The sequence below is a fragment of the Dromiciops gliroides genome, chromosome 2, assembly GCF_019393635.1.
Source record: "Dromiciops gliroides isolate mDroGli1 chromosome 2, mDroGli1.pri, whole genome shotgun sequence".
In the NCBI taxonomy this organism is placed as follows: Eukaryota; Metazoa; Chordata; class Mammalia; order Microbiotheria; family Microbiotheriidae; genus Dromiciops; species Dromiciops gliroides.
In genome coordinates, this window is record NC_057862.1 from 497,268,703 (window position 1) to 497,283,486 (window position 14,784).

The window sequence follows — 14,784 nt, forward strand, 5'->3', positions numbered from 1 at the left end:
TCCCCCATCCCCTACTTTGAAATGTGTTCATCTCCAAACAGAGCCTCATAGGAAAATCATCAGTATTACTCTGGTTCTCACCACAGGTTTCACTGAAGAAGGACCCAGGGAGATCTCGCATTCCAGAAATGTCATTATTCTTGCAAAACATCACCCGGTGTATTTGCTGGTGTTCTGTGAAGTGTCATAAATAATTACAGTGAAATTTCACTTGTCCGAAGGCAGCAGAGAAACTGCGCCTTGTAATGAAATCTCCATGTGGTTGAGGCCTCATTTACTCAATTTAACAAGCAAGCTACACAATCAGCCAAGGTCTTTTAATCCTCCCAGTTGCTAATACAATTAGTAAGGTTCTACTGTACTTACAAAGGGAGAGAAAGAGGGAGGGAGGGAGATAGAGAGACAGAGACAGAGAATATACCTTCTAAACTGATGTTGACACCATGTCTCATTTACAAGAGTCACACCTCTCTCTCTCTCTCTCTCTCTCTCTCTCTCTCTCTCTCTCTCTCTCTCTCTCTCTCTCTGCAGGGCAATGAGAGTTAAGTGACTTGCCCAGGGTCACACAGCTAGTAAGTGTCAAGTGTTTGAGGCCGAATTTGAACTCAGGTCTTCCTGATTCCAAGGCCAGTGTTTTATCCACTGTGCCACCTAGCTGCCCCAAGAGACACACTTTTCAAACTTGGAAATATATGGCTCCTTATATTCATGTGTGTGTCTGAGGGTGGGGGTTGGGGTTGAGGATCAACATTAATTGTATGGTGATCCAGTGAAACCCCCTAGAGCTATAAGCAGAACTTGTGGAACATCCATTAGAATTTAAGACTTATTGGGTGTAAAGAAAAGTTGGGCTGGTACCTTCCTCTGGAGGATTCAGAGTATTTCCAGCTGGTGATATTAAATAGCCTCCATTTCATGGCACACTCACCAGTTGTGTACTCCCCCCTCCCCTCACCCCCTTCCTTCACCATTTCAGTTTTGCTGCTGGAAGGATGTGGGTGGTGATTTATCGAGCATGTCCAATTGGCCCTGTTTGTACTCATCAGCCTGCTTTGTGCACAGTGAGGTCAGTGGTGTATTTGTAGGTAACCATCCAAAGAAAACACCTCACAGCAGGCAAAAATGCTAACTAAGCAAAACAAGCTTAGGAATGTAATCATCTGCTTAGCAAAGTCCACTAAAGGAATTGCCATTACAATCAGATTGCAATTGGAAGCTTTGCATTTCAGGGGGTGATCTCAGTGGGAGAAGCAGCCTGGCAACATTCTAAGGTATATGAAGGGCTCCGGCAGTGTGCTCTTGAAGTAGCTGCCGCCTAAAAACTCAGAATGAAAAGGCAGGCAACAGCATAAATTTACTCCAGTTACTACTGCTGCAGGGTAAAATGCAGGCTTACTCTTTGCCTTCTGTGGAAAAACCTCTTAGAATTACACACATACATTTTCCTAATCCCAAACTATTTGTGCACCCTCCAGTTAAGATTTCTTTTTAAGTATTTACTACCAGGATTATTCCATTAAATTCAGTACAGTTCAACTTAATTCAAGATCCTGCTATATGACAATTTGATTGAAGAAACTGAGAATTTTAGACTAGATAAGAGAAAACTGGGGAACAAGTTGGCTTTCTTCAAGCTCTTCTTGAAGGGCTATTATGTGGCAAAGGGATAAGACTTTTGCTGCTTGGCTCCAGGGATTGAATCTAGTAGGGTGAGTTACAAAGAGGTGAATTCAGAGTTTGATGGAAAGAAAAGCTTCATAAAAATTAGAGCTATCCCAAAGTAAAATGGGCTGCTTTGGGAGGCATTGGGCTGTGCCTCAGTAGAGGTGATCAATCAAAGATTTGAGTGAGGATCATTTGTCAGGTGAGGTGTACAGGTACGAAATATTTAGGTATGGATTAGACTAGTTGACCTTTGAGGTTCCTTTTGACTTTATTTACATTACATTCAGTTTTGTAAAATATATTAAATACATACCTACCAAGTACACAGCTCAGTTGGGGATGGGGATACAAAGATGTCCCTACCATCAATGAGCCTGCAGTCTATCAGGGAGGTACAAGACATACACAAATAAGAATTGATATCAGGTAGAGTGTGAAAGGGGTAATAGAACATCTAGGAAAAGTACCAAGAGACAATTGAGAAGAGGGGTATCACTTTCATGGGGTGGGGGGCAGATCAGGGAATACTTAATGGAAAGATGCATCTATGAATATTCATGTAATGTAGAAAGCAGGCAACACCTTTACTGGATACCTTGAGACTGGCCCTGAATTCACAGGACCTGGACTCTAATCCTAGTTTTGATACTTAGCAATATGACCTTGGGTAAAATACTTTACCTTTCTGAGTTTTCATTTCCATATCTATTAAATGAAGTAGTTGAGGGTAGATTATCTCTGAAGTCCCATCTAGCTCTAAGTTTTACCATCTTATGTTTCGGTCCTTGAAGGAAGGGAGGGACTTAATAGGTAGAGATGTGATGGGGAATGGGGAGACCCCTTAAAATAATTACATACATAAATAACCCTTATAAAGAGAATAATTCAATATTTTAAAGATGAATTCTTTGTTACAGAGTTTGATAGTTGTAACATCTACAAATGGTTAGTATCTTCATTGGGGATTTTCATTCTATCTCAATTGGACAAAGGAGTGAATGTGACTTGGAAGTCAATCATGTTGATTATGGTAATGGCTAAAATTTATATATTACTTTAAGATTTGAAAAACACTTTACATATCTCTCATTTTTCATAGCAACAAAGATCTGAATGATAATAATAGTTGGAGTAACTCTCATAGGAGTGGAGATTGCTAGTAGTAATGAGAGAGGAAAGATCTAGAAATGTCATTAGGAATTAAGGAGCACGTCAATTCCTCCCCCTGGCCCACTGAGATTGGGGACATGAAAGAAGGATCAACGAGCACTGGAGTGGATATCTAAGTGATGTACTATGACCCAGGAGAAGCCGGGTTTTAGTGATTACAAGAAGGTGGAAGACTGAAAAGAAAAGATTTTCTAGGAGGTAAAAAGATTTCTTAAGGCTGCAAGAAGTAGATATTCTAGAGAGCTCAATGGAAAGGAAGAAGATGGGAATAAAGAGAATGGGGAATAAGCTGCACAGGAATAAGAACATAGAAAGAAGTAGGAGGGAAAGGGTGATTTGTCCTGGAAGATGTGAATTCTGAATCACTGGAAGAGGGGAAACAAAGGTACATATTTATTGTCATGGTACCAGTTGGTTTGGACTGCTATCTTCTAAGGTCCTGCGATGATTGAGGGCAGTGTTGGTCCAATGGTCCTTCTCTAAACATTCTCCAAACTGAGATCTTGATACAGGGAGCTTAGGTTTGATGTTATAGTCCCCCAAAGCTGAAATGAATAAGTGACATCAGCTAAACAGTTGTATCCCATATTTGTTGTGAATAAGGCATACCCATATAATATATCTATCATACATGGGGCATGTATTCAGTTCTGTTTAAGTCATCTGAAGCCCTCTTTCTTCTGACATTCAATATGGTGTCCCAGGGCATAGGTACACCAGCACCAGGCTTTCTGACACTTACTAGCTACATTTATTAGTGACCATGATCAAGCCACTTTACATCTCTGATTCTGTTTTCTCATCTCTAAGATGGTAATGCTACCTATAGTATCTATTTATCATTGTTATTATCATCATATTATTATAAATAATAGTAATAGTAATAACTAGCAATTTGGGAGGCAATCATAGTCAAGTGACTTTCCCAAAGTCACACACCTAGTAAGTGTCTGAGGCCAAGTTTGAACTCAGGTCCTCCTACTCTAGGTCTGGTGTTCTATCAGCTGTACCATCTAGCTACCCAATATTTAGCATTTCTATAAAGCTTTAAGGTTTGAAAATAACTTTCCATATAGTATCTCATTTGAGGCAGCCATGTGGTATAGTGCATAGAATGTTGGAGTCAGAGTCAGGAAGACCTGAGTTCAAATTCTGCCTCAGACACTTACTAGCTATGTAACCCTGGACAAGTCACTTAGTCTTTCTCAGCTTCAGTTTATGCAGCTATAAAATGGAGATAATACTAACACCTACTTCCCAAGATGGTTGTGAGGATCAAATGAAGTAATATGGATTTTTTTTCACAGGGTTGTCGTTTTGTTAACATTAAAATCTATATAAATATCAGCTATTGTTAGTGGTCACCTCTCTCCTCTGAGATTCCCCTATAAAATGAGTGGGTTGGACTATAGTAAGGTTCAACTAGATGAATATGTTATAATCTTTTCATAGAATATAAGCTCCTTGGGGTTCAAGACCATCTCACTTTTGGATTTGTGGCTCCTATGAAACTAGCTAGTACAGTGGATAAAGTGGTGAACCTGGAATCAAGAAGTCCAAAATTCAAATCTAGCCTCAAACACTTAACCAGGTGTGTAACCCAGACAAGTTACTTAACCCCTGCCTCAGTTTCCTCATCTGTAAAATATGGATAATAATGGTACCTAACCCCCAGGGCAGGATCCAAAGAGACAATACTTATAATATTATCATGGTGTTTGGTCCATAGTAAGCACTATATAAATGTTAGCTAATGTTATTATTATTATTATTATTATTATAACTGTGCTGAGAATCACACTAGAAACATAGTAAACTCTTAATATTGAAAAGCCCTTTATAAACTACACCTGAATTAATACAAAATTCACAAGCATTTGTCTAATGTTAGAATACCTTATGAGATATGTAGGTCAACTATTAATATCATCGCATTCAGAAAAGTAAAAGGACTTTACCAGGGTCACACAAATAGTAAGAATAAGAGTAAGAATAATGAGTAAGAATAAGAATTCAGACTTCAGCCATATCTTTTAGCTGTGAGACCAATGCTCTTTCCACAAAACTGCACTACATATTTCTTCTTCCCAGGTCTCTATTTTCTCATTCCTATAATTGGGAAATTGCACTAAACATTATTTAAGTAAGGTCTTTCTAAGGCATAGAATTATGAATATGACTTGCTAGCTGCCTTTAAAGTACTTTCATTGGGAAATATTGGTGATGTAAAAATAAAAGATATCAATAATTTTTATTTTTAAAAAGAGATGTTGAATTGGCTAGGATGTTAGTCCTGAATCCAATAAAATGAAACATTATGGTTAAATGGAAAGTCTTGTATTTGAGCTCAAAAATTGAACATCAAAAATGCAAAATTAGTGGGCTGTAGTCAGTTCACTTGAAGAAAAAAAATAGCAATAAAGGTTTTAGAAACTGTATGCTCATTGTGAGCCGTTAGATGATTTGACAGCTAATAAATCTAATGTGATTTTAAGATCTATTAAGACAGGCAAAGTTGTCAGGCATAATCTATGTTGGGCTATCTAATATATAAATATGCAACTTGAGAGTGACATAGATAGATATAGTCTAGGATCTGGTCCATCCTGGTAATGATTGGGAAGGAGGGCCATGCCAGCACCATGAGCCTGGCAGGGGAGAGGGGCATGCAGATTACAGGACTGCCAAAACTGGACAATCTTTCCTTCAGTCTCCAGTATCCAATATCCAAGAAAGAGTACTGGGCAGAGTTATATGTACCATGCCACACATATCTCTAAGGGTACATCCAATATTTAGATGTTTCAAAAAGAAAAAAAAAATACTAACTTCGATCACTTTCAAGTGAAAGGGTAGACCTTAGCTTATACTCATCCACTTAACCCCTTCCCATGAACACTAGTTACATAAAAGACCATTATAAATAGCTATTTTTAAAGCCCTCTTTATCCGAGAAAGCAACAGATTAGATATACTATTGAATATACAAGAGTAAATGAGCTCATCAATTGGGAGTGAGATAAAATCTCAACTCAAACCAGGAGAGAAAACTATCTCTTTGAGAGGAAGTCTGCTTTCTACAATGTGGCTTCAGGTGCTAAAAACAAGGAGCATAATTAAGGCTGCTTCGCCTATATGCCTGGGGCTCTGGGGCTCTATTCTGTCATTCAAAAAACCTGTTTCTTGATTCTTCTCTCTCAAGGTCCTTTCTTGGAGGGTATGTCAAAAATAAACAAACAAAAAAACCCAGAAATTGCCTTATATGAATATGCTACATAGTAGTTAGTATTTAGTGTTTTCTCAGTCAAGCAGGAGTCATGTCCCCTTAGGAGTATGGAGTATATTGCCTACAGGGCATTGCCCACTGTGTAGGCAGAGATATACAGAAGTAAGAAGATAATAGTTCTGATATAGTCTGCTTTGATCAGACCCATCTCCTGTATTGTGTTTACTTCTGGTCAAAATATTTTGCCAAGAGCAGTGATGAATTGAAGAGTGTACAGAGGAGGAAAACAGGATAGTACAGGGTCTCTCATTTATGTCATAGTGGGAATCTGTTAGGCACTTTTAGCCTAGAGAAGAGAAGACATTGAAGGACATGATAACTATCTTCAAATAGTTGAAGAACTTTCCTGTGAAAGCAGGAATAGACTTAGTTTTGCTTGGTTTGAGAGGCCAGAACTAGGGGCAATAAGTAGAAATTGGGGAAAAAAAAAGATTTCAGCTTAATATAAAGTGTGTGTGTGTGTGTGTGTGTGTGTGTGTGTGTGTGTGTGTGTGTGTGTGTTGGGGGGCAATTTCCCCTGATAAAGGAGGACAACCTTCATCATAATTAAAGCTACTCAAAAATGAAATGAGTTATTGGAGGAAATAGTAGGTTTCATCAGAAGTCTTCAAGCAAAGACGAAATGACCACTTGGGTAAATTTTAATGGTTTCGCTTCTTTCTTCTCACTTACCTTATGGGTTCCCAATTAGAGGTTGGATTGGATGACCACTAAGATCCCTTTCATTTCTGAGATTCTGAAAAGTCAAATCCAGTCAAGAAGCATTTCTTAAAGTCCTTATTATGTAGCACTGCACTGAGTAATGGGGACACAGTCCCTGATCTCAAGGAGCTCCCCCACATTCTAATGGGGGAGACACCATAACAAATAATTCTGTCCATACAAGATATGTTCAGCATAAATGGAAGGTCATCTCCAAGGGAAGGGGCCTGTAGAAGCTAGGAGTGGGAGAGGTGTGACCTTCCTGCAGAAGGTGGGCATTTGAGCTGGGTCTTGAAGGAAGCCCCAGAAGCTAGCAGAAGATGCGGACAAAATATTGCATGTGAGCAACAGCAAGGCCATTTGTTGGTGGATCTTGGAATGAATGGAAGAGATTAAAGTGACTAGAGAGTGTAAAAGGAGGAAAGGCTCAGTTCTTCCCACTAGGCCATTTCTTCAATTCCCTTTTACATAGAGTGACTTCTATTCCCAATAGCCTCCCCACTTAATATTTATTTTTCTATATATGAAATAATTAAATCTCTCAGTGATTTAGAGTAGTTTAATTTAGTGAGCACCTAGACAGTGAAAAGTTCATATGAAATCAGTTTAGCTTCCTAAATTTCTAGAGTTCTTGTTATCACAGACTAAAAGAGGACCATTTTTGTCACATGGAAAGTAGAAAACCCAACATTCCACTACATTTTCCAGACATTGCCTTTGCTTTGCTGAACATATATTTAATGAAATAAAGGTGTCCCAGGGTGAGTGTGGACATTCAGCAGGTTATCTATAAATCGGTTTTATGAGCACTTATGAACTCCAAAATATGATTTTTAAAAACTACAAGTAAAATCATGTCTTTATTTCTCTAAACTAATCTTAATCACCCCCCCTTTCTTTTTTCAGTTAAAAGTTTTATTTAATACATTTAATGTACCTATATCAGATTACTTGCTATCTTGGGGAGGGGGAAGGGAGGGAGAAAAATATGAAACTAGAAATCTTATAAAAACAAATGTTGAAAACTATCTCTACATGTAACGAAAATAATAAAATACTGTCATAAAAAGTTTTATTTAAAATAACATTAATCATCAATAAAAAGCTCTGTGCTTGCTTAGCCTGTATTTACATTGAAATCAATTAATTTCATTACAAAGTGTCACATCACCTTTTCAATTCTTCCCTTTAAGTCCCCATAGGGACACTTTGTCCATTAATTTTCATTCACTTTTCCTCATATTATCATATTTAGTGTGTAATCTCTCCTCTCTTCTTGATAAAAGAAAGATTCCAAATTCTTGGCTTTCTTGCCTTCTGTCTTTTGATTCTGTAAGGTGAGGCACTGGTATAACTATCATTGGCCTCTTTTCTAGTCCATGTTTTTCAAGTAGAATGTTTATATTTCTTTTTGTTTGTTTGTTTGTTTTTTGTTTTTTGTGAGGCAATTGGGGTTAAGTGACTTGCCCAGGGTCACACAGCTAGTAAGTGTCAAGTGTCTGAGGCTGGATTTGAACTCAGGGACTCCAGAATACAGGGCCAGTGTTCTATCTACTGCGCCCCCTAGCTGCCCCTAGAATGTTTATATTTCAAATATGGAAAAGGAATAATTTCCCATCTTGTGGTTTTGTTTTAACTCTTTTGTTGTTGTTGTTGTTGTTGTTCCACTGTTGAGTGTTATGCTTTAGAAAAAACAGAATCTGTGTTTTGCTAAATGCTGTAATTGGAGGAAATTCTTTAATATTGGATTCATAAAACCTACAACCTCAATCTCTCTCACTCTTCCTTTCCCTCCTTCCTTCCATCCTTCTCTGTCTCTGTTTTTGTCTGTCTTTCTCTTTCCTCTGATTCCCCTCCTCACCCTTGAAGGCCTCATCAATAACCCAGAAGAGAAAAAGCAAAGGATAAAGTCTATCCCTCCTTCCCTCTACTAACCCCTCCAAACTGGTTTTTTATCCGTGGATCTTGGTCACTATTTTTCACCAACAGTTGCCCACATTTCCTAAATTCAGATCTTAGACCCCTTCATTGCAAAGTTCTCTTTTTGTTTTCTAGCTGCATTCCAATGACCATATGCCATGAATTTGGGGGTCTGTTACCATAATGTCTTAATGACCTCAAATCAGAGAAGTAAATCTATTTTAAACAGTGACCTTTGGAAAGGGCTAGGCATTCATCATTACACACATGGCTGTAATAAGGAACTGCCATGATCATATCTATGTATTTGTATATCTTTCTGAGTGTGTGAGTGGTGTAGACATATATAAGCACACCTATGTAAAGGCATACCTATTCACTATATCTGCACAATGTATTCACAGACACATACACATAAAGCATACTGCATTTGTGAGTATGTGTGAGAGCACTCTCAAAATTATATGTATCTATACACTGTAGTGTGTATGTGTGTGTGTGTATGTATGTATATTACAGAATATGTACATATACATACCGATCAAACAATAAATATTTAGTATGTACCTACTATGTGCCAAGCACTGTACTAAGCACTGGGATACAGAAAGAGACAAAAGGCAGTACCTGACCTCAAGGAGCTTAAAAGTTTAGGGGTCATTAGCACCTAAATTCCATTTAACCACTAAACAGTCATATTAGCTTTCACAAAGGAATTTTTATTTAATAGGTATAGTAAGAACAAACCACCATTCCCCCTCCTAACACCTGGAGGCCATAATCCCCACCCCCACCCCCACCCTCAACTAGGCCAGATCCATGCCTGGGAATGGGAAGAGTTTGGGGTTTATAGCTTAATTTAATTCACATATATCACAGTCTCACCAAATTTTCAGTCTGAGTTTCTCCCCTGGACTTGGATCCCAGCACCCTGGTTCCTTGAGGATGCCTTTCTGGGCTGGCAGTAGTGACATCTGGCTTCTGATTCTGGTTCCAAGACTGCCATGTCTCAACTTCCTGTGCCTATAATTGGAAAAGGACAAATAAAACAAACCAAAACACCATGCCTGATTTTCAGGGACACAAGACCTGAAGGGGAGGGCAGAGTTAGGCCTTCCTTCTACCCTGCTGAATGCATGGTGCCTAAGATTCAGCTAGAACCTTCACCCCTTGGACAAGTCTGGGGAAAGGGAGAGACACATACACACAGATAGAGAGGCTGTACAAGTCTTGTGGTTTAAAGATGAAGCCTGTTCTGACTACACAGACAATGGAAAGAGGCTGCTCCTAAGCAGATAGTAAAGGAACACATCATATCTTCTCACAGAGGCAGGTCCCTGGCATCTCTCACATGGGCGCCGCTATCTTAGGTCAACTGGGCATACGTGATGCCTGTTTATGTAAACTTTGTGGAACTTTCTTGTTGTCCACTTGGTCTTAAAAAGTAATATGCTGACTGTTGAATGGTTAGTCTTAGCTTTAATTTGAAATTTTCCTTCTTTTTTTCCCCCAGGCTCTGCAGCAGGGAATTTAATTATCTGTTGGTGTTCAGAGTAGATACTTACATGAAAATATTTGTATTTCTGGCTAATTATAAGCTTATTTACAGTCAGTGCCATAAACTAAGTCTTCTTTAGCTTAGAGGAGATTGTTTCATGCTGAATTCCATCCTCAACCTGAACATTTCTTCTCACACTGAGTCAAGCTTGGGTTTTCCAAGAACTAGACCAATCCAGCCCTAATTCATGGTTAAAAAAAAAAAAGTAACAGCTAGTGTTGAACCCTTGTGATGTGTAATGAACAATCTGGTGTTGGAATACTAAAACAGAAGTTTTCAAAATGCTTTACATATATTATCTCATTAATTCTACTTACTGTATATGCCCATTTTTCATCTAGCCTCTCCTAAATTCTGTGAAGGAGGTACTACAGCTATTACTAGACTCATTCTGCAGATGGGGAAACCAAAGCCCTTAGAGGTTAATGATTAATCTGTGGTCACATAGCTAGTATGTGTCAGAGTAGAGATTCAAAACAAGGTGTTTTTCATGCAACCATTTTTCTCACTTCACTATGTTGTGATTGTGGAACATCATGGGCATGTCAGAGGCCATGGATCTATAATTTGGCTTTACTTAAATGTTTTTCTTTATACAAGATAAAATTTGATGGAAGGAGAAGGGTTAAGGGGAAATGATCAGTATTAAAATAAAACTCAAAAATACACTTAAAAATCAAAGATTATACCGTTAGGCAAACTCTTACGCTTAAGTCCTGTCTTAAAGAATAAATTAGAAATTCATTTGCAAAAGAAAGCGTGTCTAATAGCTTTATTTATTTGGCAATTTATAGTTACAAAACATTGTAATTCCCATTTTTTAAGTTGAGTCCAATAGCAATCTTAAAAGATTGCAAGGGCAAATATTATTATTAACATTTCAAAGATGAGTATACTGAAGGCCACAGTTATAAAATGACTATCAATATTGTACAGGTACAAAAGTCAGAGTTGGGACTTGAGCCCAGATATTTTAACTCCAAGTTCTATAGTACTTGCTGCCATATCTATCTTGTATATAAATATTTTTGACTAGTCCTACAGCATCATTCCACAGCAAATCCAGTAGGCTTTGCCAGTACCAATGCATCAGATAAAGAACAGTGTCCTCCATGAAGAAGATGAAGCCTTATGTAGAAAATCCTTTCAGACAAACCTCATAAAACTTTTAATTTAGAGAAGGTTGTCTCATGCTGAATTCTCATTTCAACCTGCACATTTCTTCTCCCAATGACTGAAAGATCATATGAATGTCAGGCTTGGGTATAATAAGTTTGTGTTGGTTGATTTGATTTCGCAATGGCCAAAGGGCAAGAAAATATTTATAATGGGAAATACCTTAAATTTATTGAAACAAAGCAGACATTCAGTTTGTATTTTGGTATATATTATGTAGGAGAAAAGAGAAAAAACAAAGGGGGCATATGCTGGAGTAGAAAGAGCATCAAATTTGGAGTCAGAGAACCTGGTTTTAAATCCTGGATCTGATACGTGATAGATTTGTGACAACAGACAAGTCACTTCCTATCTCTGAGTCTCAGTTTCCTAATCTATACAACAAAGAGTTTGAACTTATCCATCTCTTACGTCTCTTCTATCTCTAAATCTTAAATGCTGTATGTAAAATTAATATTAAAAATGTAGGAAAATGTAGAAAAACAATGAAACAATGGAAAAGATCGCTAAAGAACTGTATAACAAACTATTTTTTTCCACTAATAATAGTGTAACCTTCACATTTGGCATCTGACAATAGTCTCTGATGTACTAAACAAAGAAACTGAAATAATATTAATGAAGAGAAGAAAGTTATTGATAAGTTGGAGAATATATGGAAGACAAAGTCCAGGCTAGTTAAGGACCTTCCTGTCCTGAAGGAATCAATTGAAGGAACAGGATTACTTAGCCTAGAGAAGCGAAAACTTGGAGCAATAAGATGTATCTTAAATTCTGTCATGTGGAAGAAGGATTAGACATTTTTTTTGCACCCTGAGAGCAGAATGAGGAAGGGTGGTTGGAATTTGCAAATAGTCAAATTTAGGTTTAGCATCAGGAAACACTTCCTAACAATTCGAGCTGTCCAAAGTGTAATGGGCCACTGTGAGAGGTAGGCTCTCTCTCCTTGGGGGCAATGTGGAAACAGAATCTGAGAGAGGTTAAGTGGTTTGATCAAAATCACACAGATGGTGGAAAAAACCCTTTTTTCCAGAATATAACATTATTATATTTAGTTTGGGTGGTAAACTTGTAGAGCTGATCCACATATGCACATATACATACATGCACATATATATACATGTACACACATGCACACATATACATATACTCCCCTACTCAGAATTATTACGTAGCTCTGTTAATAGGACATGATACTGGTGAAACAGAATGGTCTGAATCATTCCCTTACATGCTTAAAATACCAGTTAGGATTGCTTTAAGCATGGATGTCATGATGTAGACATGGGGCAATTTTTTTTAACTTTGCCCTAGATGGATTGCCTTGGGACTTTGCTAAAGGCACTTAGGGCAAAAACAATATAAAAGTGGGTTTTAGGACTTAGAGTGTTCTTGAAACTCTGGAAAACCTCTTTGCAAAAAGTTTTTAATCTGCTTTTATCTTCCAGTACTGGTTTTTAACCACCCTGGGAATTGTTTTTATCTGGAGATATTTGAATGTATTTTTTAATGGATTGTTTGGCCCTTCAGGCTCATAGTGAGCCATTATATCAGATACAAGACAGCTAATGAGACTGGCTCACTATTGCTTCTAGGATATTACCTCCACAAAGTCTCTGCTAATTATATAATGCCTTTCCCAGTCTATGCCTTTTCATGCTTCCTATATTCCAGTCATACCAGCTCATTTGCTGTTCCTAGCAATTAATCAAAGCATTTATTAAGCACCTATTCTGCCAACTGGGAGAAGGGTTATAAATACATAATGCAAAGTCAAGCTAATCCTCAAAAAGCTTATAGTCTACAGATTCAACATTCCTTATTCCATCATATGTGCCTTTCTGCAATCCTGAAATGCTCTTCCTCCTCAGTTTTCACATCTTCACAAGATGTTAAGCTTTCTTCAAGGCTTAACTCCAATACCCCCTCCTTTGTAAAACCTTTGTTCAGCCCCTTAGTTACTAGTAGTCTTTCCTTTCTCAAGTTCTATTGCACTTATTTATCTTTTTACATATTTCCCTCCCCAGAAGAATAAAAGCTTCTTGAAGGCAGGGACTACTTTCATTTTTGTATCCCTAGCACTAGTTTGTTTTGGGGGAGGTAATCAGAGTTAAGTGACTTGACCTGGGTCACACAGCTAGTAAATTTCTGAGGACAGATTCAAACTCGGGTCTCCTGACTCTATCCACTGCTCTACCTAGCTGTCCCATCCTCAACACTTAGTATAATATCTTGCCCAGAGTGAATGCGTAATAAATGTTTTTATTGAATCTTGGATAGAGACTATGGATAGACAATGTACTGGGGTCTAGAATTAAATGGAAGGAGGAGAGAAGGCTGGCTTGCCTTTGGGATGATCCTAAGCTTCTTGAAAGAAAGGTTTATATGTTTAACACCAGTAATCCCTCAATTTATGCTGTATAGCCATCAGTTTTAGGATATCACATTTTCTATAGTATTATAGTTTCATATCACTCAAAGGGTAATGAAGGGGGGCAGTGTGGGCATAAATCCACTACAATGTATTACCAAGAAAGAATTACATAGCAGAAGCACTATAAATAATAACATCAGGGAGATGCATGACTGGAAAAGAAAGGGGACTGGTCAGGTGGTAAGACTGAAAGAAAACTTGTAGATAGCTTGCATGTTGCCATTGGTATCCATAAAATCTTAAGAGATCTTGAGGAAGGCCTCTTGAGAAGTGAGTAAACAGAAGGTAGAGAACTTTGGGAAGGATATGGACAAGAGTAGTTCATGGAGCAGTTGGTGGGTGTCCATGGGGCAGCTAGGTGGTGCAGTGGACAGAGTGCTAGGCTTGAAGTCAGAAAAACTCAGCTTTATGAGTTAAAATCTGGCCTCAGACACTTATTATCTGTGTAACACTAGGCAAGTCACTTTACCCTGTTTACCTCAGTTTCCTCATCTATAAAATGAACTGGAGAAGAAAAGGAAAAACAATTCCAGTATCTTTGTCAAGAAAGCCTCAAATGGGGTCACAAAGAGTTGGAAATGACTCAACAACAACAGTAGAGGATAAGAGGTCATGGATGGGTTGGAATCTGGAATATAGTGGAAGTACTACTTCCATCAGAGAGGACATAAGGTATAAAGGATAAATAAATATGGATGATTCTCTGGGATAAAAATAGTAGTTTTTTTCATAGAGAAAAAAGAAATAGAATCAACTAGTTACCCTCTCTCCCCACAGCAATTTTTTTTTTGGTGAGGTTCTTTAATAATCATAGATAATGAGTTCTTTGTAATTAGGGATGAAACTGACCAGTGTCCTCCTTTGCTTCTGAAT

General features: G+C 37.9%; 1 pseudogene; it reads right to left on the reverse strand.

Annotated features, from left to right (window-relative positions):
* LOC122743051 overlaps window positions 1-14,784 on the reverse strand; it is a 208,844-nt pseudogene that overhangs the window by 173,710 nt on the left and 20,350 nt on the right.